We start from the raw sequence: 23491 nt of genomic DNA on the forward strand, positions 1-23491 counted from the left end.
GGTGAACAAACATCGTAATTTTTGCTGTTTGGCTTCTCTCACCTTTGTTACCCAATTTGGTAGGGACTCAGTACTACCAGTATGACCTATTGGTCTAGTATCCATCCCCCCCCCTTCTTCATTACCTCCAAACCCCTCCCTCTGGCTATATCCATTCTTATCCTGTTGTCCTCCCTCTCAATGTTTAAATTTGGCGTGGAGAGTGACTGGACATCTCCCAACCGTCTCCCCTCAATTCCTAGTTTAAAGCTCTTTTGATCAGTTGAGCCAGCCTCCCTCCTAGAAGTCTATTTCCTTCCCTACTCAGGTGGAGCCCATCCCGTGAGAACAGTTCTCTGTCCCCGAAAGCCTCCCAGTGCCCATACATCCCAAAGCCCTCCTTATAGCACCACTCCCTGAGCCAACTATTTATCATCACAATCCTGTCACCCCTTTGTCGCCCTTCCCTAGGGACGGGTAGAATCCCACTGAAGATCACCTGAGCCTCAATTTCCTTGAGCGTCTTACCCAGCCTGGCATAGTCTCCCTTGATTCTCTCCAGCGAGAATCTAGCCGTGTCATTAGTTCCTACATGAAGGATGATCAACGGGTTCTTACCTGCTCCTTTTAGGATCCTTTTCAACTGCATGTCCACATCCCGTATTTTATCCTCGGTACATGGACGCACATCGCCGAATTAATGTGCTTAGTGTGGCCGCGTGCACTCGACTTTATACAATCTGTTTTACAAAACCGGTTTGTGTAAAATCGGAATAATCCCGTAGTGTAGACATACCCTTACAGTCTAAAATATAGGAGAACAGGCACTTCAGAATGTCCTGCCACAGTATAGACCCTACCATAAAATACTGCCAAGGGGCCAAATTCTGTGCTCAGATTTATACACTTGGCTCCTTATTAATGTAATTTAAGCAGGAGCCCCACACTAGGATTTGAAGGCAGAACTTCTATTACTTTTATTTATTCAGTGCTGACAGTGTTCAGCATTGGGCAACATGTAGAGGAAGACAGAGAGAGTAAGAGTCAGGGGCAGGGACTAAGTATAAACAATGATGAAACATGCCAAATCCTAAATATTTGCACTCATAACAGGAGGTGGTGCTGACATGTTCTTCAACTCTGCTAAATGAAAATAGTCATAAGACAATTTTTTTTTCATATTGTATCAATATGCTTGTAGAACGCAGGTTAAGTTTCTTGCCCAGAAATTTTATTCATATGACTCAGATCCATAAAATCCAGCTGGCGTGTAGGTTGCTAGATCTGAGACAACACAAAAAGCAAGTTTCTAGGTTAAAAATGTAACCCTCCCATCCTTCACCCACTTCAGATACACTAATGTAAACTTGTGTAGCTAAATTTCATAAAGAAAAAATGGAAGGCTGTTTCAATGAGAAAGGAATGGCACTATCCAATTGGTCAAAGTAAAGAAGGGCTATGAGAATTTCTGTACTTCTATTAAAGAATGCTTCCTTATCTTGGCTGGCCACTTCAATGCCATTAACTTGAATGCCTTGATACTTAAGGAAGTTTGGAAATTACCCAGATAAGAAAACATTGCTAAAAAAAAAAAGAGATTAACTATGAATAACATCTCAAAATATTTTTGGGGTGGACAAGCCAGAAATATGAAGCAGCACCTAAAAGGCAAGCTAAGGAAAAAAAAAAAACTATAAGAGGATGAGAAGACATGTCCACCATGTTTAAGTCTCTCCCAAAACTGTTGATGCAAGGATCCAACATTTACTGAGAGAGCAACAGGGCTGGATTTAAAGATGTACATGTTATCACTTTTAGCCTTTTAACGTATTAGCAATTCTGATCAAATGCAATATACAAAGTAGATAAATTATAACCAAATACATCACTAGCATGTGCACAGTGCTAATTAGGCTGTTTCTATTATGCATTTAAAAAGTGTTCTATGTTTACAATTTTAAAAGCAAATAAATGTTTGTTTTAATTTGTAAATGCCAAACATAAACATCATTCAGGAGAAAACAAAAAGATACTGCTAACAGCAGCCATGTTCACAGTACAGCCATAAGCCAAAAATCCTTACTATCTTACAAAAATTAACTGGGATACTTACTATCTGTTTTCTAGTATTTTAATATTGGATTTAAACAGTTATTTATTACCTATAATAACTGCCTCCCTCAGACACAGCTGTTCAGACTGAAGGGGGCAATTTCATTTTTTGTGAGGTCAGGTTTACACTATAAACTTACATCAGTATAACTACATAGCTCGGGTGTGTGAAAAATCCACAACACTGAGCAATGCAGTTATACCGACCTAATCCTCTGCGTAGACAGTGCTATGTCGACAGGAGGGCCTCTCCCATTGACATAGCTACTGCCTCTCATGTAGGTGGATTAACTACGTCGATAGGAGAACTTCTCCCATTGGCACAGCAGCATCTTTGCTGAAATGCTACAGTTGTGCAGCTGCACCATCTTTGCTGAAATGCTACAGTTGTGCAGCTGCACCACTGAAGCCTTTTAAGAGTATACCTGCCCTGAGTTGCAGCAGAAGCACCAAGTAAGTAGGAATGTTTATCAATCTATATGGACCAATAGGATCTGTATAGCGGTTCTTTAGAATAAAAATAGCTGAGATGGTAGACTATTTTTCTCAGAATTTAAAAGTTTAAAGCCATATTTACAGAAGGTAAAACTTTGTTAGGCTGATAGTTGCTGAGGAGGAAATGCAGACTGCAGCTTTGCATCTCTCTTTCAAAGAGGACTTCCTATTTTTAATATTATTTGTTACAAAAATGCCTAAGGACCCTGGAAGAGATCATATCTCAACTGTACTATACACATAACAAAAGACAGTCATTAACCAAAAGAGCTTACAATTTAAATAGACAAGGAAGAAAAAGTATAAGAAAGGAAGTATCCCCATTTTACAGATAGGAAACTGACACAAAGAGACACTGAGGGTACGTCTTCACTACCCGCCATGTCGGCGGGTAGCAATCGATTTCTTGGAGTTCGATATATCGCGTCTCATCTAGACGCGATATATCGAACTCCGAACGTGCTCCCGTCGACTCCGGAACTCCACCACCACAAACGGCGGTGGCGGAGTCGATGGGGAAGCCACGGACGTCGATCCCGCGCCGTGAGGACGGGTAAGTAATTCGAACTAAAGTACTTCGACTTCAGCTACGCTATTCGCGTAGCTGAAGTTGCGTACCTTAGATCGAACCCCCACCACCCCAGTGTAGACCAGGCCTGAGTTGCCCAAGGTCAAATGGAAGTCTGTAGCAGTCAGAAACTGAACCAACATTTCATGAGTTTGGAAAGTCCCGAACAGGTACCTCAATTAATCACAAGTACACCCTTCTTCTGCCAATCCAGCAAGTGACCACATATTGAGTGAAGCAAGCAAATCTTCACAGGGTACAGGGCCACTTTTGCTGGGTATATTTCAGAATACAACTGTTAACTCCTTTAGAAAATTTGGTTCCTGGTTTCCTCCCAGAGAGGGGTAGTTAATCACAGAAGCTAAGTCTTTAGACATTTTGGGAATGAATTTCCGGTCTCACATGACTTCCATGAGGTATTAGAGATAGCCTTGTCACTATTAAGCAAAAGGAAGAAACTAGGCAACACAATCTCCTCGTACTAGGTGAGACCTGGGAAAAAACTGAAATGAGAAAGGAAGGGACAGTCCCTAGAGTCTCTGTTATTGGAGGTTTTAAGAACAGGTTAGAACATCTGTCAAAAATGGTCTAGGCATTCTTGACCCTTCTTTAATACAGAGGGCTGAACTAGATGTCCTCTTGAGGTCCCCTGCCACCCTGCATTTATATGAACCAGTGATTTAGAGAAAGTAGTCACCATGTGCCAAGTTGCCATTTCCCTCCTGAACTTAGTATTGGAAATACTACAGTATCTCATGTACAACTGGGGTAACAGTTAGCAAATGTTGAAGCCTCTGAGCTACATTCCTTGTCCTTTAAAATCCTTCTCCTAGTAGCCATTATGTTAGCCTAAAAGTGCTCTGGAAACCCTACTTTCTGACTCCATTTGGCCAGGATTAAGGTGGTTCAACAATCTCCTTGAGAAGCCACCTATCCCAGTGCTTAACTAGTCTTATAGTTAGGCAGTTTTTTTCTAATATCTAATCTCAATCTTCCTGGTTGCAGATTAAGCCAATTACTTTTTGGCCTGCCTTCTGCGGACATGGAGAACAAATGATCAGACCTTTTTGTGTGTGTTTGTTTTGTTCTGTGCTTATACAGAGCCTAGCAAAATGGCATCCTGGTCCATGACTGGAGCGCCTAGGCACTACAATAATACAGATAAATAAATAATCTCTTTATTCAATCTGGCTTGGGTTATGTATTTTTGCGAAAATAGTTTGGTGTTCTTCTTACTAAAAATTGTTTTGTCCCCCTAAGGTTTCAATGTACTGCTAGTACAACAGGCATAAAAGTTGGCAAAGGAATAGTTAAACTCGCTGTTTTAATCGTCTTCACTCACAGGTTTGTTCCAGCATGATCAATCCCAGTTGAGTTTGTACTGCAGTTGTAACCATCTGTCTCTCAATAAGACTTATGAAATAGCAACTACAAAAAATCAGAATGGATAGAATTGGTTGATCTGACTTCTTTCTCTGGCTACTGGGGAATGAAAAGACCAGCTCTCCACTATCTATTTCTGCCTGATCTGGGGCACCTTTGTTGGACCTATTATAGGGAAAGGCAGAGCGAAGAGCTCTGAGGCTTTACCTGGTCTGCAAGCATTGTAGCCTTCTTCTCTGAAAATCCTGTTAAGCCTGGTCTAAGAATTGCCTGAGGAACTGACCTCTGCTACCATGTCAGTGGGTGCTTTGGAGGCCTGTAGAAAATTCATTGATATGATACACTTCTTGGCCTTTAATAATAAATTACACCTACCTCTTATATAGTGTATTTTTATAAGTAGATCTCAAAGAGCTTTACAAAGAAGGGCACTATCATTATCCCCATTCTACAGATGGGGAAACTGAGGCAAAGGGCAAGGAAGTGACTTGCCAAGGTCACTCATCAAGTTAGCAGCAGAGCCAGGAATAGAAAAAAAGGTCTTCTGAGTCCCAGTCCAGTGCTTTATTATCTAGGTCACATTTAACCATTTCCATTGGTTTGATAGACTTCAGGCAGAAACAGGAACTGAAAAATCCTACTCTGACTGTCTCTCAGGACCAGATTTTTAAAGGTTTTTAAGCACCTAAAGATGCAGATAAGTGTCTACTGGGATTTTCTAAATTGCCTAAATTCCTAACTCTCACCAGTGGGAGTTGGCATCTAGGCATGGTTGAAAATTCCACTAGGTGCCTATCTGCATCTTTAGGCATCTAAATACCTTTTAAAAATCTGGCTCTCAGTGAATAGTAAATACTCAAACAAGAGACAAGGAGAGAAACTAAGTCTTGTAGTACCAAAATCCTTGAAGCAAAATGATTGTTGGTGTTGTCTGCCCTCAACTGATATAAGCTGCAACTGTCAATATTTAGCTAGACTGATGGATCTAAGAGTGCAAATTCAGGTTTGAATTTAAGTTATCAATAGCTAATTTAAACTAAAATATTTTCCCTTAAACAGTTAATTGTTCTCAGAACTACATCTTACATTCTCCGAGACTGAAAATCAATATGGCTTAAGATCATGGAACTCTATAAACTGCTGTAGGGAGATGGTTCCAATTATCACAAATATGGCATTTTATTTTAGATTGGTATAAATTCACAGAAATATGTATTGCAAACAATTTAGACAAACAAACACAGACAGAAGAGGGCTAAATAGAAAGCGATCCAAATCTAAATCCTTAGATCAAATCCAGAATGTTAATTCTTTGAAGCCAACCAGCCACTAACAGCACAGGCTGTTACATTACACTTTAAATCGGGGCGAAGGAGGTTAAAACATTTGTCTCAACATTTCTGCTACTCTCAAGGCTTAGTAGTATTTTGTATACTACTTTTGCCTGCTAAGACTGTTTCTCTAGCCTCTTTTGCATGAGTTTCTAAGGAGAACTATGCCTTAATATATGAAGAGCTGGAAATAATTTTCACAATAAAAAAAGAAGGGCAACATATGACCATACATCCAGTGCCTAAACCCTACACATGCAATAGCTTAACCTTATGAAGACCGGTGTGTAGAAACTTGATGAGCAAACTGGTCCCCAGCAAGTTTCGCGCTACGAAAACATCCAAAAATATCCAGGAAAGCAAGCAAATTAAGTATCTCAAAAGCCTGAAAAACGTATGCAAGACCAATGACTTAATAATACTATCATAAATAGCACTTCCATCTCCAGAACAATTTACAAACATTAATTAACCCTCACAATATATTGGATAGTTAGGTGAATATTTTCTGCTTTTTTACAGGTGGGTAAAACATGGAAAGAATGGTCAAGTTATTTGCCCAAAATTATAGGGGGAGTCCATAGAAGAGCTAGGTTTAAGACTAAGGGGTTCCTATACCTCTCACTGGAAGGGATCCTGGTATGTTTCATGCTGCAACAAACCTCAAATGCCAAAGGAAACTATCTAAAAAAAGGGAATTGACTTGTTAAGTCATTTCTTCTGATATCTGCTTCATAAAATGTATGTTTGTAAACCAGCTAAGCACAGATTAGGCTAAAAACACAGAAGCTACCAACAGGATAGCACACAAAAAAATCCTCTCTCTCTAGTGGAGCTATGGGAAAGCTATCCTGAAGCTACACTCTTTTAGAGGAGACAAGTCTGAACAACACCCAAACCGAAAGCTACCCGATACAAATTAGTCTGCCTGGAAAAATATGAAGGCTTCCAGATTCTTCCACACAAAACTCAGAGGCTTTGTCTTGACAAGGAAAAGTGATAAAGCTTAGATCAGGCTTAATTTACATATGCTAATTAGCCTGACCTAAATACTTTTTCCTGGTGTAGATGCAGAGAAACACCTTGTAGCTCAATTTAGTTAGTTGAGCTCAAACCTAGGCTTCTGCCTATGGTAGAAAACTGATCATCTAGAAGTTTTACTTGTCTCTACACTAGGAAAAAAGACACAGTTTAGGTTAGGCTAAATAGCATGCGTTGGCTAAGTCTCACCTAAATTTTATTATTTTGCTTAAGTCAAGACGAAGTGAGAGAGACATCAACCAGCTTGCAATGGAGAACTTCTTACCCAAGAGAGTATTGTTATTGTCTCAGGATATGTCTACCCATTGGATCGGTGGGCAGCGATCGATCCAGCGGGGATCGATTTATCGCGTCTAATCTAGATGCGATAAATCGACCCGAGTGCTTACCGTCAACTCTTGTACTCCAGCGCCACAAGAGGCGCAGGAAGAGTCGACTGGGGAGCGACAGCAGTCGACTCACCACGGTGAATGCACCACGGTAAGTCAATCTAAATACGACAAATTCAGCTACGTTATTCATAACTTAGATCATTCTCTCCCCCTTCCCTCCGTGTAGACGACCAGGGCTAAGTGCTAGCCCTGCAAATTTGGATTATACTCTTTATCCTAGACATCTACTGTTTTTATGTCAGTAGAGAATATTGTGATATCCAGTTCTTCCTGCAAGCTGCTGCCTTGCTATCCTTTGCTATTAATTCTCCCTCCTCTCACTTATGATCCAAAACATATATGAAGCTACAAACAGGAACCAAGCTGTCTGTTTCAGTCTGTAGGGTGTTTTCAAAAAATCACATGAGAATTAATCCTTGAAATAACCTAATGAGATCCTTTGAAAACATACCTATCTAACTGGAACAGACATTTTAAAGTCACATTTTAATATATATTATACATTTATTTATAAATGTATAAAGCATTAATAAATGTTTAATAGATGTTATAAGCATGTTACAGACATGAGTAGTATGTGCTTGTGGCAGTTAAGCTCTGGAATAGGTTTCCAAGGGAGGCAGTGGAATCCCCATCACTGGAGGTTTTTAAGAATAGGTTGGACAAACACCTGTCAGGGATGGTCTAGGTTTATTTGGTCTTACCACAGCACAGGAGGCTGGATTTCTCAACTTCTCATGGTCTCTTTCCAGCCCTACATTTCTATGATTCTATAAGCACATGGGAAGAAGGTATTATAGATGATTATCAGCCATAATTATAAGCAACCTGCAGATCTACTGAATTCTATAACAATCTATATTATATTAATCATGTATTAACCTTTTATAAACTATTTATAAAAGTGTATCCTTCATATAACAAATGAGATTTATCCCCACCATCAAATTTCCCATTCCCCATCCCACCATCATCCCCCCCACCCCCCACCAATTCCCATTCAGCGGTCCATACTAACACAACTATCAATAATATAGCACACCCACATAATGCCACACCTAATACCACCACCCGCTATACTTCCCCACCACACCACACATCCCACCCACACCACCAAGCTCTACCATATACATTGTAACCATACCCAGACTCACACAGAGATAAACACCTACAAGATCTCTATCAACACACCTACAAGATCTCTATCAACACCCACCAAACCTAGTGAAAAAACCTGCTGAAGAAGAAAGAAGCAGAGAGCCAGAAGCCACCTACTACCCTACTACTACAGGAAAAAAAAAAAAAATAACAGAACACCCAGCCACACCACCCCAACCTAAAACTAAAAACTCTCAGCGCATCATCAATCAGAATAGACCCAGATGAGATCCCCTCTCCTCTCAGAGATCAGATCAGGAGACACAGGAGCCTTGCTTATAGAGCCCCAGCCAACCTCAACCAACCTACAACAGCCATACAACACAAACACAACAACATAAACACTAAAAAACCTATCCAACTGATAGCCCTATGCAGCCCATATCCATGCATCATCCAAGTGACACCATCACAGGACACAATCACATCAATCACACACACCAGGGCACACCTGCACATCTACATCTACCCTATATATATATGCCATCATGTGCCAGCAATGCCTGCCTATGCCATGTACATGCCAAACAGGCAAAAGAAAAAAAAGAATAAAAACACACAAAATCTGACATCAGAATCAAAAATCAAAAAAACCAGTGAAAGAACACAACCTTCCCTAACACTCACTGACAGACTTGAAGTTGCAATTTTAAAAAAAAAAAAAAAAAAAAAAAAAAGAGAGAGAGAGACTGAGAATTAATATGCAAACTAGATATATATAACTGTGGTCTAAATAAAGACTAAAGGAATGAATTGTTGGGTCATTACAATTGATGATTCTATTTCCTATGTAAGTTCTCTCCACCACCTCTTGGGCCATCTTTTATTATCACTTCATTTTTTTTTTTTCCTTAACGATATGCCTCATCTCAATTGATTAGACTCTGCCTGTTGGTATGCATACTCCACCTTTTTTTTGTTCTCTGTGTGTATGTATATCCTGTCTGTGTGTGTGTTTTTCTATGCATCAAAGAAGAAGTGAGCAGCTCCTCACAGCTCATGCTACAATAAATTTGTTAGTCTTTAAGGTGCCACAAGTACTCCTGTTTATTTTCTCCACTATGACTCCAAACTCATTTCTTGAACTTATCAATGACATTATATGTAACTTCATGGTCCAAACGAAAGGAGCAGATACCTTTACTCCTTATTAGTTAGCTGTGTTCTTATGAAGACTCCTGAATGTTAATGTCATGAAGCAGTAACTGGCAGCCTAGTTGAAAGAAATATAGCTGGTGGAAGAGTGGTACAATAATTCTCAAGTTCTCATTGTCTGCATATAGACTATTGACAAGCTCAGAGAGGACTTTATAAATTTTGGACAACCTGCTTTGACAGAGCTTCCTTGTGGATCTTGAGAGAGTGATTAAAAGTGTAAACTTTATGAGAAATGTTGAAGAAAGCAAAAACTATGAAAGAACAGATGTTGCAGCTACCCACAATAAAGCCAATATGTATACTGTAAACGTAACAGAGAAATCAGGGTGGTGGTTAAACAAGTGGCATGAAAATTCCTCTAGTTTCTTTGACTGCACTGATTAATTAATAGGCCCAGGGAAGGATAAATCAGAGCTCTGCATTACTGGATTATGAACAAAAAGGCAGCTTTTAATGTTCTGTGCTTAAAGCACACAGTTTTTCAGTCATATTTTGCAAAGGATTGTAATATGAATTCTTAAAGAACTGTAAAAATATTAATTCCATTATATTCTGTTTGTGACTAGCTCTAGCCCACAAAGAGCTTGTAAGCGAACACTTCTGTTTAAATGACAGATCAAAGACGCATTACTAAAATGATGTAATCCCTTTAAACAGGAATCTGGAAAACAGAATGAGGAAAGGAAACCCTGATTCCTCCACTTCCCGAAACTATGAAATTGTATTTATTTTAACATGAAATTCTTTGTAAAGCTCTTATTGATATGTAAGTATTTTCTTTTCTCAAGAAGCACAAGCTGTAATAATCAGGTTGCTAAAAAATATATTTTTCCTTAAGCATTACTTTGAATAGCAGTTTTCTTTACTTTTTCACATTCACAAGTTACACAGGAAGTGAAGAGTACTGACAGGCTTGTCCTTAGAACATTAGGGACTTAAAAACCTTGAATTTAATAAGAATTACACAGATGGATGCAGATACCTTTGGTGTTCTGTTTATTGTCCTTACTGCCACATGAGCACCTGCAGTCTTGCACTGTCCTACTAGGCATTCCTGAAAACACCTGGACAAGCTGTTTGCCCAAGCACTAAATACTGGAGATGATAAAAGATAATTAGCAAGTGAAACTATTCCTGGCACTACTTCGACATTATTGCAGAACTGCAGCAGCAAACTGGCACCTGGTAAAGGGAAATGCTAGATGTGATAATTCCAATTTACACATTCAGCACAACATTCTATCCGCCTGTCAATGTGAAACAGTTTCTCATTCAGCGATAACATAGATACCCCAAAAGAATGTCGTGTTGAAATGCTGACATGAAACTTTTATGTACATAACAGACCCTTTCTGGACCAGCTGCAATTGTCTTCTTTTCTTGCAGGGCACGTGTTGGCCATGCATTTTTTAATTTAAAACAAAATCTGACTTTCAAAAAATCCCTGAATAGAAGAGTATATTATACACAAGTACCAAGCCTACAATGCACAGTTTGCACAGCAGAGAGAGCTATTTAATACACATGGAAGAGTTTGCTACAATTATGTGTAGTAAAATTTTCAATAGAATATGTTGGTTACCAAATTATAGAAAAGTATTTGCAGCAGATAGAAATAGCCATTCATAATAGTTGTTTAAAGTAAAATATTATTGTACTCTCACTCATGTAACAAGAAAACATGCCACAATGTTCTGTGCACACCTCAAATGTGTAGATGTTTTTCCAAAACATTTTCCAATGATCTCATAACATGAAATTATTTAAGTATAACAAAAGTAGGAAACCTATGAAAAAACTGATGGGTCTGCTTGACATCAGGGAGCTAACGAGCAGTTAAGGAGAGTGAAGACAATGCAGAGAAAATGAATGATTTCCTCATCACAGATGGTGTTGGGTAGATAAGGATAAGGGGCAGGGTGGAGAAAGATACAAGATTCCACAGGACTCTTTGTCGCATATTTGGATTGGTAGTGTTCCATATATTTCTTCATGATCTGGAAATGGTGGTGACAACAATGACATGACAGTCTGCTGATAATATAAAGTTATTTAGGTTAGTCAAGACTACAGAAGACTAAGAAACTTCACAGGGATCTCACAGAGAAAAGTTAATGGGTATCATGACGGTAAACAAAATTAAATGTTGTCAAATGCAGGGTAATTCACATTAGAAGGAATAATTTTAAACTATTTAGAAGCATTGTTGTGTTCTAAACTAACTCTAATTACTTAGGAAAAGGACCCAACATGATTCAATGAAAACCCTCTACTCCAGATATAATGGCAATAAAACAAACAAAATATTAAGATAAAGAATGGGATAGAAAACATTTTGAAAATGTAAATACTATAAACATTATTATATAAACTCAAAGCTTGGAAAACTGTGTTCCATCCTGGTCACCCTATCTAAAAGTTTATAGCAGAAACCTAAGGGGTCCAGAGATGGACAATGAAAAGCATTAGCCTTCATGAAATGCCCATGTGAAATGAGAAGGAAAAGATTGGAACTGTTTGGTTTAGAGAGAAGAGAGTAAGAGGACAGAAGAGAGGTATATAAAATGATTGTAGAGAGACAGTAAATAGCGTACTCCTACTTCCTTTCTCTTATTACACAAGAACAAGGAGACACTGAATGAAATTGAAAGGCAACATTTAAAACTGATTACAGTAAATACATTTTTACACACTGCACAAACTGTGGAACTCAGTGCCATAATATCGAGTCCAAGAACTTAGCAGGAAATAAAATAGGATTAGCCATTTAGTTGAATAAGAAGACCACTCAGTTACAGTCATATCATATGGAATATCACTGTATATAGTGTTATATTTTAAAGCAGAACTATAAACCCTCATGTTTAATCATGTAAACCAATTACTAACTGATAAGATCAGGAAGGAACTTCCACTATTGGCAGGTCACCTTTTTTACACCTTAGCATCTAACTCTGCCCACTGCTGAAGACAAAATTCTGGATTAGAGGGACTACTGATACAATCTGGTACGATAATTTTTGGTTCCTACTGTAATTACATTATGGAGCCCTGAAAAATTTGTCTGTAAACTCAGGCCCAAAGATCTGTTTAAAGGACCAGCTTGTTAATTCGGGTGAATTGAGAAGGCCTGATTCTCTTCTGATGCTAGTAAATTAGAAGCAACTCCACTGAAATCTACGGAATTGCACTGTTGTGAACCCGAGGTGAGTGAGACGTGAACATGGAGCGTGCTTGTTCCAAAGGATTTTTGAGCAGAGGACTGGAAATGCTACATGTTTCTTCATTATTGTTTCATAGAAAGTCTCGCAATGCTGTATTCACTTTGCTTCTGGTGGCTTAAATCAACTTAATATTAATATTCACTTTCAAAATACAGTGCCACAATATTTCATTTATTCTTAGAATTTATAATTAATTGTGTGTGATTCTGTTAGCTGCTCCCAATTTCCTTCCATTTATTTTGGCAGAGAAAGTAAGTCTTGTGTAGACTTTAAAGGAACTGAATTCAGCACTGAAGCATCAAAAGATTGCTACGGCCTCCTAGAAGCCAGAATGGGGATAGAAAATGATTGTTGTCATGAATTGAGGTCCCATTAATTTGTGCTCAGAAAACCTTTTGAAAGGAATCCCAGGGAAGTGGCCAGTGGGGAAGCCCCTAGCAGCAGAGCCACAGGATGCCAGGGAGGGAGATAGCCATAGCCATCTAAATGGCTTCTAGTGATGTATGGACTAGAGACGTATGGCCTCCCCTTCTTCCCCTCCCCCGCCCAAACTTTCTGCCCATTCCATAGGGGTGGGGGGAACATCCTTACACATAGACTTTTTGTACTCAGCTGGAAATGTTTTTCAAGAGGGGGACTGAAACTACAAAAAGGAGGGACAAATACCCCCAAGGAACCTCCCCCCTCCATTCTCCCCCCCCTCCCCCCCGTCACATTGATGACACCTGAATTAATAAAGGAAGCATTCATCAGATTCTGGGAGAAGAGGTTCTGACCTAAGAAGTTTGGTCAGTAAGACTGCTGAAAGCAGGTAGTGAGAAAACTTTGCTTTGAATTTAACATAGGTTGTTAAATTAAGCACCAATTGCATTTTATCTTTATTTTTCTTGTAACCATTTCTGACTTTTATGCCTCATCACTTGTACTCACTTAAAATCTCTCTATTATTAAAAACCTTGTTCTATTGCTTTATTAATCCAGCGTGTTTAAATTGAAGCGTCAGGGGACTGTCTGTCCATTTGGGGTGACAAGTTGTGTGCATATTATTTCTACTGAAGTAACTGACTTGATATAAACTTGTATTGTCCAGGAGAGGGCTGGGCAGTACAGGACATACGTTTCGGGGCGGGGGGGGGAATCTAAGACAGAGTGTGTTGGGGGCCACCATGCAGTATAATTAAGGCTGGTAAAAGTCGCGGAATGGCTGGCTGGCTGCAACGCACATGTCTACCTACGAGTAACTTAATGCTTGAGGCTGTTCGTGAGCAGTCCAGGCTGGAGGCTACAGCAGTAAAGCATTGTAAAGGGCACTCCAGGTTAGAGGGCAGGGGTGACACAGCTACTCATTAGTCTGGATTGTACCCTGGTATGTCACAGCATGTTAATTTTTTTCAAGTATCTGGAGGACACTTATGAATACTGACTTTATAAGATGTTTAAGCTTTGAGGAATGCCATCTTTACAGTGTCTCTATCAGAAGTACATCTATTCTGGGTACTTTTTATTACAGTATGTACTAAAACTCTTTGTTGAGGAAGTAGTTATTCCACATGTGCAGCAGTGTCAAGTCTTACAATTTAAAAGCTCAGATAAGTAATGTTATAAAATACTCAAAATAAGCTTCTAGGGGGAAAAACCTGCCCTTACAAAGACCTAATCTAAGGGTTCATGGAAATATTCCTTAATTATAGTCACACTCTTTTTAGTAGTTGCTATAATCAGTTGGTTGCAATCAGGTCTACTCTGGCACCAAGCCTGCAATCTTTTGAAATAAAAATACTTTATGGGGTTATAAACATATTATACATCTTCTCTATTGATGCAAATCTTGTGATGGGGTGGAGAGGGAATGAACTGTATTAGCACAATTTTTTCATGGTGAAACTGGAAACAATCCATTGGGCCTTATCAGACAAGGTTTCAATTTTCTATCGTTCCATTTTAACCTGCCTAATCAGTTGAACAAAAGTACTTTACGTGAAATGATTCCTTCAGTTGCCTTAGCTACAAATCCCTGCAGTATACTATAATTGAAATCTACTCACGTAAGTTAAGAATAATTAGGACCCCAAATTAAGCTAAACATAAAGTTAATTCAAATAGTCAGCTGCTGTCATTTACATGGTTACAGAGTTTTATTGTTCCTTAACATCTCTGAATGCTCTTAAATGCATTTTGTTGTTTCTTCACCATTTAATATTTTACTCCAAGTGGAAATGGGATCAAGAGCCTAAATTTGGCCAGAACCTGCCACTTCAGTACAACTTGAGCAAGTCTCTTCTCACTAAATGTTTTCCCCACTATTGTCACTGTACCTTTGCTATCAGCTATCAGCCAATTAACAATAATGCTGAGGAATGGAATGATAGCCCTCAGATACACTTTCATGGTAAATAAGGCTAGTATAATTGATTCTGCTATGAATGTCATCAATGCAACAAAAGAAAGAGTTTTTGAAAGCTAATATTCAGAGCACTTCTCTTCGCCTAAACTTTAAAAGCAAAGGATTAAACAAGTTTCTTGTCTTAAATAAATGGCGATATGAAAATGTTGTTCAAAAACATATCGTGCAAAAGCTAGATAATAATGCATGTTACAGATTAAATATGTCCCAGACTGTAAGCACAACTGTTGCCAGAATGTTACAACTCCATTGACTTAATCAAGCCAAACTCAAAGCTAATTAATATATGAATATAATTAGTCAACAAATACATTTGGCAACTCAATCTATTTCTTTAATATTCTTCCTCTATGGGCACTGTGCTTTTAGTAAAATATTATTTCTATAAAATCTTTTAAGGCAGTTTATTATATGTAGGTATTCAAGGTTTTCATATCCTGCATTTACACTGCACATACTTCAGGTGGTTTGAGTGCTGGAACATTTACAGTTCCATGTAAAAAGTTTTCTTCTTCTTTTTTTAAACAGTACATTGCAAAACAATCTATAAACATATAGAGAAAATTCAAAGTTGATGGTTATTGAGTAGCACTTGAAACAACACTGTATAACATGTTGTATTAATAACATTTTCTTTTAGCCGGTAATCTATAAAATGATATATTGTGATTCCATCCATACTAATGGGTAATAATCCACATCACAAACCACTGGTTTGCCTTCTAGTACTTTCCAGGCTTCATTCTTCATGCACACCAACTTCATCTGTTGCAAATTAAACAATATAAAAGTGTAAGCGCCAAACTGTTCTTTTTTGTTTACTAAGAGCAAATTTATCTTGAAACCACTGAAATACCTAATCAATTCTAAATGGCCACAAAACCACATTTTCCCAAACAGAATTGTAATGCTAAAGATACATTTTATAATCTGTACTACATTATTAAAATTCATTTTACAAGCAACACCCTTTCACAACAGAAACTTTTTGAAGTAGAAAAAAATATCAGAGGCAACCTATCACCCTTGAGCTAGAGAAAAGAACTGGGACAGCTCAATGGGGAGAATATGGCAGATAATAATGTGAAACAATACGGAAGGAAGGTCAGGTTGCATGCCAGGATCAGTGGATAAAAGGCCAATTAGACTGAGATGTTTACAATCAAGAGGTGATATGAAACAGGACAAAAATCTTCCAGCTACAATTTAAAGATAAAATATTTCTCACTTCTTTTCCCACCTAAAAATACAATGTATTTGCAGAATCTGCTGAGAATGACAGCTTTAAATGAACTTACTGAATTCTAGTTTAATAGGAAAAACCTCTCAAAACAGTGTCATGGACTACTTATAGTCTCTGCTAGTATAGATCATCAAATACACTGCTCTAACTCCTAATTTATGTGGCTGGGGGGAAAGTTAGCTCTCGTTAGCCTAGCACTATAAGCAGGAATTGAAGTTATGTGAACTCTCTGGGTTTCTTGCGTGTATGAGTTGCTTAGGCAACCAATACAAAAGTTTAGTTTGCTTTCCAACCCCTCTCCCACTCACAGATTTGTGGGGAGGGGGAAAGATTTTTATTTTTATTTTTATTTTTTGCAAACATCACTAATTGCAAACAGCACTGACATACCAGTGAATTACCTTATTAGTATAAGGTAAGAAAAGAAAAAGGATGAAAAATTCCAAACCACCTGAACTGATTTAATGTCACTGGAAATGAACACATTTTCCCTCACTCCCCTTAAAAGGACTGTCTTAATGTCACTTGGACATGGATGAATTGTCTCCATTTATTGAAAGAGGCATCCACCAACTGAGCAAACATTTATACAGCTCTATTTCTTTACACTTCAAAAGAAAGCTAGAAGATAGAGATAACGGAAACACAAAAAGCTTTAGCACAATTGGGTTTTGAAAGTTAGTGGACTAGTTAGTTCAAATTTCTTTTTGGTAGACATAAAATTTGAGACATCTTGAATCATGGGGCTTTGTTTAGTTCCTATATGTCAGCAAGGATTGCTGTTTCAGTTTGTCATAATATTTCCATGGATTTAAGATGACACAAAATTCACTGCTGTGCTAAATGTGGGGAAATTTTACATTGTTAAGAGCAAGGATGACAATTCAGGAGAAAATCCAATATTTTTAGGTATAACATTCAAAACATCAATCCAGTCATACCTGCACATTACAATAAATCTGTCAAGCTTGATAAGATTTATCAGCAGATAAACTAATGCTACAGAAGATAGCATATAAAACTGAAAATGGCTCTAGCTTTAATGATGTGAATTTTTATTAATTTTAGAGTGAGTTAGAAACAAAACTTTGCAAGATGATTTTACAAAAATAAATGCATTGCTAGGGATATAGTAGAATTTAGAGCAAAATATATTGCTTATTAAGGATCTTTGCCTTTATATAATTACCCTATAGAAAGAACTGAAGATATCATATTTATGTTAAAAAGTAAATATTGTGTTACTATATCACACTTTAAAAACACCACAGTCAACTTTTAAGTGCCTCTGTTGTCTGGGACACTTGTCATATCGGCATAAGCAATACCAGCATACAGAAAGGTCATATAGACCATCAAGCACACTTACAAAGAGAACATGCAAAGTCACACATCCTGGAACTAAATCATAAATACAGAAGTGGACATGAAAATTAGTGTTTTATGAGAATCTTACATTCAACAATATATTTGTATGACTACTGTGTAAGTATGTTTATTGGTACAAAGTCAGTAAGATCGGTTTTAACCGAACTACTAATATAAATATTCCGTTCACTATATGGATGTGATCCTGCAAAGATCGGTGCATGCAACTTTACTCTCACGAGTACTCCATAGACTTCAATTGAACTATTTGTTGGTGTAAAATTAAATGCATGATTGCAGGATTAGGGTTTTGCATGCTAAATTTAGATTTATTATACTTTATGAGGACCTTCATTATTTTCTGATTCTGATGTGGACAAATATGACAGTAGTAAGAAGAGAACTTTCAGTGCACGGTCTTCAGTTATACACTAATTCAGATATTTTATGCTTCCCCACTCCCAATCCTATGGGTCACGAACCTCTCCATTTTGTAGCATGTTCCACAAGTATAATACAAACACAGCTAAGAAGGACTGAAGTGTGTACAGATAAAGCTAAATAAAATGCCCTGTTTCTCAGATACAGCAGTATACTTCCATTTTAGTACAAAACAGGAATGCAATCATTCAAATAAATGTATACAGTGATTTGGTTTTAAAACCATTAAAGGTAGTAAAAATTAAAATGATATATTGCATTCTCTGTGCTCCGTAACATAGCACTGAGAGTCCCAATAAATTTTATATAGGAGATGTGTGGCCAATCCTTGTAGAAAAGGCACCCTATAGTCTTTAACTAATCTAAAACATATCCAAATATGGGAGTGGGGGGAACACTCAGAGTCAACTGTGTCAGTCAGCTACGCCAAGGTAGCTGAGTCAATTCAATCTCATCCTAGTGGTTGGTCATGTAGCTATTCCCACTGAGACTGAACAAGGTTATCACAATGAAAAGTGGTAAATTGAAGCAATAGTTTAGAAGACTCTAGAAAGGTAACATCTGCCCTTAGCAGAAGCAAATTGTGTTTGTACATTTTTTGACAATTTTTCAAACTCCTCTCCTTGTGAGGAGAGCCTTTGAAGCCACAATACGGTTTCCCCTTCCACAAGAGGAATTCAAAGGTTTAGCAAATGACAGCAGGAACACAGCTCTTTATAAGAGTAGCTAATACCTAGCATACAGTACTTTAGATTTCAAATTTTTTTGTTAAAATTATAACAAATTTGAGAGTGTGTATGAATTAAAATAAATAATTTAGTGGCTAAAAATAAGATTTCTTAGTAAGTCCTCTAAACAAGTATTAGTGCAATATTTAAAATGGCATTTCACAAACTGAGACTGTCAAGGCTATCAGACTTCTCTAGTCCCATGTCATTTCTCCATTTTTGAAATAGCTATTTTCTTTCACAAAACATGAACGTCAAGTCCCACCATTGAGGGGATGAACGAAAGGACATGCACTGCCCACATGCTAAATAATCTGATGCCTTTTTTTTGTTTGGTTGTTTTTTTTGCCAGTTAGTCTGATAGCCTCCTTAATCTAAAACTGCACTTGGAACGTCTACCTGGCATTTTTCTTTAAAAAGAAATTTGATTTCACTATTTAGATCAATTTACTTTTTAAAAGCTGTGTTGGCCCTATGTCTGTTTCAGGAAACAAAATAAAGACATCACTAAATAAACACCATGAAAGTATTTCTTAATTTGTTCACAACAAATACTGAAAGCGGAACTCAATACATCTGTTTTGTTTTTTATAGGCACCCTTCCATTCCTTTTTACATAAATCTTTGCCTTTAAATAATCTGCATTCATTATTTAACAAAAACATTTTTACTAATGGAATAATAAGATACACTATGTTGGATGACTTATCCTGAAATCTATCCCCATTTTTCCATGAGCTGCTGTTATTTATAATTAATCACTACTGCCAAATAGTGCTAACATTCAAAGATCTGACTTTTACTTACTAAAACTCCATTAGGATTCAGTAAAACCTATCAGAATTGAGCACTCAAGGGACTGACAAAAATTGGTGCTTAACAGACAGGGGCGGCTCTACCTTTTTGGCCGCCCCAAGCAGTCATGCGCAGGAGGCGCCCCAGAGCCGCGGGAGCAGCGGACCTCCCGTGGGCATGACTGCGGAGGGTCCGCTGGTCGCGCGGCTCGGCTGGACCTCCCGCAGCTGCGGACGGTTCGCAGGTCCGGCGGCTCTGCTTGAGCTGCCGCAGGCATGCCTGCGGGAGGTCCAGCCGAGCCACGGGACCAGCGAACCGTCCGCAGTCATGCCTGCGGGAGGTCCGGTCATCCCGGGGCTCCGGTGGACCTCCCGCAGGCATGACTGCGGCAGGTCCGCCGGCCCTGCCTGCCGCCCCCCCGGGAAAGGGCTGCCCCACGTGCATGCTTGCCGCGCTGGGGTCTGGAGCCAGCCCTGTTAACAGAAGTGGTGCAAAATTGTACTGGTTACGTTTGTGGATACTTCGTTAAACCAAGAAGTTGCCTAATAAATGTAGTGTTTCACACAGATTTACTGTGATTAAATTCTCCAAGCTAGAGAAATTCAATTTACATTCCTACTTACTGATACATGATGCTACAGTAAGCACTACCCTGGAAGAAATGGACAAAACAAAAATTAAATCAGTTAACAAAAAGTTGATTTCTCTGTTAATGAAGCTCTCCTATCAATTCAAGATATGCTGTGAACAACCGTTTGTTGTTGGTTTAACTACTACGGGCCCAATCCCACTAACACTTACACATATACATATGTGAATTTATTCATGTGTACAACGGTTTGCAGAATTAGGCCCTGGGGGGGGTCTCAATTGTGCAAGAATGTTGAGCATCTTTTGAAATGTGCTCAGAGCCTTCAACTCCCATTGCCTTCAGAGGAGAGGCTCAGCAGAATGCTACATGCATTCTCCATGTTTCAGGAACTAGGTGTGTATATTACCTGTATTTAAATGTATCTTTTAAAATGAATGCAATAATTCCAGGTGCACATTTAGAAGCACTTACAATTTTTGTAAATAAAATTTTGTGAAACAAAATATATTGTCTACTCCCCTGGAGTATATAATGTTTAAAAATCTGGGTTTTATGCTTTTCATTTTAATGTAAACAAAAATGTCTATTTATAGACAAAGAGAGGCTGAAACTAATTAATAATAGCTATTACTTTAGGAAACAGAGTAATTTAAAAATCAAATACACAAGGATGAAAAAAACACTTTTAAAATGCTCCTATACATGAGACATCAAACCCACTCACACTTTTTTGGAATTTCTTCCCTAATTACTTTGACATAAAATGAATCAAAAAATTGATCATAACATTATTATGATCAAAAAGTCTTGATCATAACATTAAAATAAAATGTAAAGTAAGTATTTATGCTAATTAACTTTAGCTCTTCTTCCCTCATATTTCTTTCTTTTGCTTGGATCTCTTTATTTGGTGCCACAATATTATCTACTTACTGCTGTTAACAGGCATGATGCCCTGTCAGACTTCTCTAAAACAAACTGAGATGACACAGATCAATGTACCAGAAGTATGTATTAACTCTCTGCAGTTTTCCTTCTAGCTGCCAGTATATGTCCTTTCCAAGCTCTCTTTACCTGTAGGAAGGAACTGCTTCAAAAGCAAACCCCTTGGCCTGTTGCCTCAAAAAGAAAAGAAAAAGAAAAAAAGAAACTTCTCTTAACTGCAGATATGATTCTTGACTTGATAGATACTGCAAATAATACTGCAGTCTCTCGTGAAACAGTCTCTGTCTGCTAAAAACCTGTTGGGTTAAGCCACTGTGACAGCAACGAGGGGTTTGTCTTGATTGGAAAATTTTTCATTAAGTGGACTAATGAACCATTGGTCCACACCTGGAATCTTTTTTCACTGTACAGAAACATTCACTCTTAACAGCATGAAATTTAGTTAGTTTTTTTCTACCCGCTGCAACAACCTGCTTATGTATATAAGATTTCCAAGTCAGAGAATTAAAGATATTCCTATTTTCAAGGATTCTCAAACTGGGGGTAGGGACCCCTCAGGGCATCGCAAGGTTATTACCTGGGGGGTCATGAGCTGCCAGCCTCCACCCCAAACCCCGCTTTGCCTCAAGCATTTATAATGTGTTAAATATATTAAAAAGTGTTTGTAATTTATAGGGGGGGGGCACATTCAGAGGCTTGCTATGTGAAAGGGGTCCCCAGTACAAAAGTTTGAGAACCACTGTCTTAGATACTGTTATTTTAGCATTTGTTTGTGGTTATACTTCCAGGGATGAAGTGTCATTATTAGACCATGTTACACTTGGCATATTTTATGACTGAAACAGAAGGCAAAACAGTCTCATCAGAAAGTCTCGCAATGCTGTATTCACTTTGCTTCTGGTGGCTTAAATCAACTTAATATTAATATTCACTTTCAAAATACAGTGCCACAATATTTCATTTATTCTTAGAATTTATAATTAATTGTGTGTGATTCTGTTAGCTGCTCCCAATTTCCTTCCATTTATTTTGGCAGAGAAAGTAAGTCTTGTGTAGACTTTAAAGGAACTGAATTCAGCACTGAAGCATCAAAAGATTGCTACGGCCTCCTAGAAGCCAGAATAGGGATAGAACAACATGGATCTGAAATGTAACAAATGAAAATGAAAATTACCTTTCTGCAAATTGAAACAATTGGGCATGCAGAAGCTTTCAGTTTATTTTTCCTATCCAAACACAGTAGATCAGCTATCTGTTGCTGCAAACTGCTTGTTATATATGTCTAAGTTAATCAGAAAAAATTATAACTATGTGTTCTATACCATTTTCCCCTTCCTGCTTCCAGATTTTTTTCAACTGCTACATATTGCTCAACTCCAGTACAGAGATATTTTGATAAATATTTCAAAATTCTGAGTTGAGAGATTTTTAAATAACTACTCACATACAAACTTAAGATTTTATAACTGTCATTGAGCACCTTTAATTGGAAAAGCCATGAAGTGAAAACACCATTTCCCTGTACTATCTTTTAAACACAATTTTAGACTAGTTCATTCATTCTTGCAAGATGAATGCATTTTTGCATCAAACACAGTAATTACCAAAGCCAACTAGCTGTAAAATTTAGATATCTAAGCTCCTAGTGGCTTCCCATCTGCAGAAACTTGTCTTTCATATGACAATAAGGTTTCATCCAAGACTAAAAACATGAAGGACACTAAGAACACACAAATGTATAGTCTCCAACAAATCATAAGTTACCATCCAAAGAATCATACAATCCAAAAGATGAATGTGTTTGTCTTCAGCACTATACTCACAACTCGCGGGGGAGAAGATGGAGGAAGAGAGAAATCTTGAAAGCTGTTTAGGCAAAACTAGACCTTTCAAAGGCAATAACCCTTCAGGAAAGTAACCCTTGAAGTGTACTCCTTGAAGTCTACATAGGAGTTATTACTATATTTCAACAAAATAGGTTTATCAATTCAAGCCCAAGAACTGAGTAAGTTGAGAGAGTCTTAGACTAAAACAAATATTTAAATAAATATATATTGAATGTGAGAGCTTTTATAAGATATTTAAGCCTTTAAACTTTGCTGGGTTTTGTTTGACAGTTGTGCTTGTTTGGTTT

At 37.9% G+C, this 23491-nt stretch overlaps 1 protein-coding gene across 21 annotated transcripts in view; it reads right to left on the reverse strand.

Moving 5' to 3' along the window:
* ADGRL2 (adhesion G protein-coupled receptor L2) overlaps nucleotides 1-23491 on the reverse strand; it is a 194471-nt gene that overhangs the window by 132692 nt on the left and 38288 nt on the right. The window lies entirely within an intron of this gene.

Source organism: Mauremys reevesii, linkage group 8, assembly GCF_016161935.1.
Source record: "Mauremys reevesii isolate NIE-2019 linkage group 8, ASM1616193v1, whole genome shotgun sequence".
NCBI lineage: Eukaryota > Metazoa > Chordata > Testudines > Geoemydidae > Mauremys > Mauremys reevesii.